A 4,120-nucleotide genomic window follows, 5' to 3' on the forward strand; every position below is an offset into this window, starting at 1 on the left:
AAGGGGGCTCCCTGGGACAGAGAGGCCGGACACATGGGACTCACTTGGGGAAGAGAAGCCGTGCACCAGGGGCCCATCTTGGACTGAGAACCTGGGCACCAGGGGGACAATCTGGGGTAGAGTGTCCAGGTACCAGGGAGCCACTAGGGATCCTGAGACGTCAGGCACCGTGTCCACCTGACACAGAGGGTCTGGGCAATAGGTGGCTCAACTAGGACAGACAGGACAAGCACAAGGTGGCCCACCGGGGATCCAGAGAAGCCACTTACCTAGTGTCCACCTGGGACAGAGAGGCCGGGCATCAGGGAACCCACCTGGGACAGTGATCTGGGCAATCCCGGATTCACCTAGGAAAGAGAAGCCTGGCACCAAAGTGCCCACTTGGTACTGTGAGGCCAGCTATTAGGGAACCCATTGGGGCAGAGAGGCCTGGCACCAGGGAGCCCACCTGGGATTCAAAGAAGCCAGGCAACCAGTGTTAACCTGAGTCAGATACGCACGGCATCAGGGAACCCACCTGGCACAGAGAGCCTGAGCACCAGGGGACCCACCTAGGACAGAGGGGCAGGGCACCAGGTGGCGCACCTGAGGCACAGAGGCTAGTCATCAGGAAACCCAGCTGAGGCAGAGACGCTGGGCAAAGGGGGGCCCACCTGGGGTAGAGAAGCCCGGTACCAGGGTGCCACTTGGGATCCTGAGATGCCAGATACCCTGTGTCCACCAGAGACAGAGGCTGGGCATAGAGGGTTGACCTAGGACAGAGAGACCGGGCAGCAGGGAATCCACTTTGGAAACCAGAGAACCAGGGGCCCCACATGGGATCCAGAGAAGCCAAGCACCCAGTGTCCACCTGAAAATGAAAGGCTTGGGACTACGGGTTCACCTCGGGCAGAGAGGCTGTGCACCAGGGAGCCCATTTGGAATGGAGAACCTGGCCACCAGGGGGCCCCCTTGGGACAGAGAAGTCAGGCACTAAGGGACTTACCTAGGACAGATAGACCGGGTACCGGGGGCCCACCTGGTACGGAGACATGGGGCACCAGGTTGTTCCCTTGGGACATGCAACCTGGACACCTGGGGCAGAGAGGCCAGGCACCAGGGTGATCACTTGGTATCCAAAGCAGACAGGCAACCAGTGTCTACCTGGGATAAAGGCTGGGCATCAGGGAACCCTCCTGGGTCAGAGAAGTTGGGCACAATGGGTCCCACCTGGATTATAGCACCGCAAAACCTGGGGGCCAACCTGGGCAAGAGAGGCCCGGCACCAGGGGGCCCATTTCGAATCTAGAGAAACTAGGCACACAGTGTCCACCTGGGAAAGAGAGGCCAGTCACCAGGGAACCCACATGGGACAGAGAGGCAGGGAACCAAGGCAACCACCTAGGGTGGAGAGCCCGGGAACCAGCGAGCCCACCTGGAGAAGAGTGGCCGAGCATAATGGGTCCCACCAAGATCATACAACCGGGACACCAGGGGGCCGACCTGGGGTAGAGAGGCCAAGCACCAGGTGCCCACTTGGGATCCAGAGAAGCCAGGTACCCATTGTCCACCTGGGATAGAGGCTGGGCACCAGGGTACCCCCAGGGCAGTGAGGTTGGGCACAACGGGGCCCATCTGGGTCATACCACCTCGATACCTGGGGTAGAGAGGCCGGGGACTACATGGTTCACCTGGGACAGAGAGACTGTGCACCAGTGTGCGCACTTGGGATCCAGAGAAGCCAGGCACCCAGTGTCCACATGGGATAGAGGCTGGGCTCCAGGGAACACACATGGCGCAGATAGTCAGGCACCAGTGGGCCCACCTAAGACAGAGATGCTGGCACCCCGTGCCCACCGAGACAGAAAGGACGGGCACCAAAGGACCTAGCGGGGGCACAGAGGCCAGGCACCGGCTGGCCCACCTGGGACATCCAAGCGGAACACCTGGGAGCCAACCTGGGGAAGAGTGGCCAGGCACCTGTGTGCCCCCTTGGGATCCAGAGAAACCAGGAACCCAGTGTCCAGCTGGGATAGAGGCAGGGAAAAAGGCAACCCACCTAGGGCAGAGAGGCTGGGCACTAGGGGCCTGACCCGGGACATCCAAACAGGACTCCTTGGGGACGATCTGGGGAAGAGAGGCCAGGCACCAGCGTGCCCACTGGGAGCAAATGAAGTCAGGAATCTGTGTCCACCTGAGACAGAGAGACCGGGCACAAGGGAATCCATCTGGGACAGAGAGGTTAGGCACTAAGGGTTTCACCAAGAAAGAGATGCCGGGCACCACGGGCCATCCTGGGACAGAGAGAATGGGTACCACGGAACACAACAGGGGAGTAGAGGCTGCACCAGGGGAAAGATGCCACGCAGAAGGGGGCCAACTTGGGGCATCCAACCGGGGCATCCAGAGAAGTCAGGCACCCAGTGTCTACCTGGGACAGAGAGGATGGTCACCAGGGAACCCATCTGGGATTGACACAAGCTAGGCACCCATCGTGTACTTGGGACAGAGAGGTCAGGCATCAGGGAGCCAACTTGGGGAAGAAAGGCCTGGCACCAGGGGACCACCTGGGATCCAGAGAAGCGAGGCACCCAGTCTCCACCTGGGACAGAAAAGCTGAGGTCCAGGGAACCTACCTGGGCCAGAGAGGTCAGGCACTAGGGGGTTCACCTAGGAGAGAGATACTGGGCACCTCATGCCCAACTGGGAAAGAGAGGCTGGACACCAGGGAACCTATGTGGGACAGAGGGTCTGCGCACTAATGGGATCCCCTGAGGCAGAGAGAATGGGCAGCAGGGAACCCACCAGTGACAGAGAGGCCAGGAAGTAGGGGGTTCACCTCGGACAGAGATGCTAGGCACCTCGGTCCCGCCAGGTACACAGAAGCTAGGTACAAGGGAGCCACCTGGGACATAGAGGCTGGGTTCCAGGGTGCACCACTGTGTTCCAGAGAAAAGGCACCAGGGAACCTACCTGGACCAGAGAGGTTGGGCACTATGTTGTCCACTTGGGATCCAGAGAAACTAGGTACACAGTGTTCACCTGGGACAGAGAAGCTCAGCACCATGGAACCCACCTGGGACAGGGAGGTTGGGCACCAGAGTGCCTACCAGGAATCCAGAGAAACTAGGTCCCCAGTGTCCATCTGTGACAGAGAGGCTTGGCATCATGGAAACCACCTGGGCCAGAGAGGCTGAGAAAAGCGGGTTCAGCTCAGGCAGAGAGTCGGGTTACTAGGGGCCCTACCTGGGACAGAGAGGCTGGGCACATGGGGACACGTCTAGATTTCAGAGAGCCAGGCAGCAGAGAGCCCACCTGGGATCTAGGGAAGCCAGGCACCCAGTGTCTACTTGGGACAGAGAGCTTGGACACCAGGGAACCCACCTGGGACAGAGAGTCTCCGTACCAAGGGTCCCACCTGCCATCAACAGAAGTTAGGCACCAGGTGTCCACCTGGGACACAGAGGCCAGTCACCCAGGAACCCACCTGGGACAAACGCCAGGCACCAGGGAACCGACCTAGAACAGAGAGGCCAGGCACCAGGAGGCCCTCCTTGGACAGAGAGCCCAGATATCAAGGGAAACAAGTGGGGCAGAGAGGCCTGCCACCTGGGAACCCATTTGATACAGAGAGGCCAGGTACAAGGGTGTTCCCCTGGGACAGAGTGGCCGGACACATGGGACTCATCTGTGGCAGAGAAACCATGCACGAGGGGGCCCACCTTGGACTGAGAACCTGGGCATCAGGGGGACAATCTGGGGTAGAGTGTCCAGGTACCAGGGCGACACTAGGGATCCTGAGATGCCAGGCACCCTGTGTCCACCTGACACAGAGGGTCTGGGCAAAAGGTGGCTAACCTTGGACAGACATGTCAAGCACCAGGTGGCCTACCTGGGATCCAGAGAAGCTAGGCACCTAGTGTCCACCTGGGACAGAGAGGCCGGGCACCAGGGAACGGACCTGGGACAGTGAGGCTGGGCACTCCGAGATTCACCTAGGAAAGAGAGGCCTGGCACCAAGGGGCCCACCTCGTATAGTGAGGCCAGACACTAGGGATCCCATTGGGGCAGAGAGGCCTGGCACCAAAGAGCCCACCTGGGATTCAGAGAAGCCAGGCACCCAGTGTCCACCTGAGAGAGA

This window comes from Echinops telfairi, unplaced genomic scaffold (assembly GCF_000313985.2).
Source record: "Echinops telfairi isolate 266 unplaced genomic scaffold, ASM31398v2 ScPeMD7_5868;HRSCAF=6743_0, whole genome shotgun sequence".
Taxonomy (NCBI): domain Eukaryota; kingdom Metazoa; phylum Chordata; class Mammalia; order Afrosoricida; family Tenrecidae; genus Echinops; species Echinops telfairi.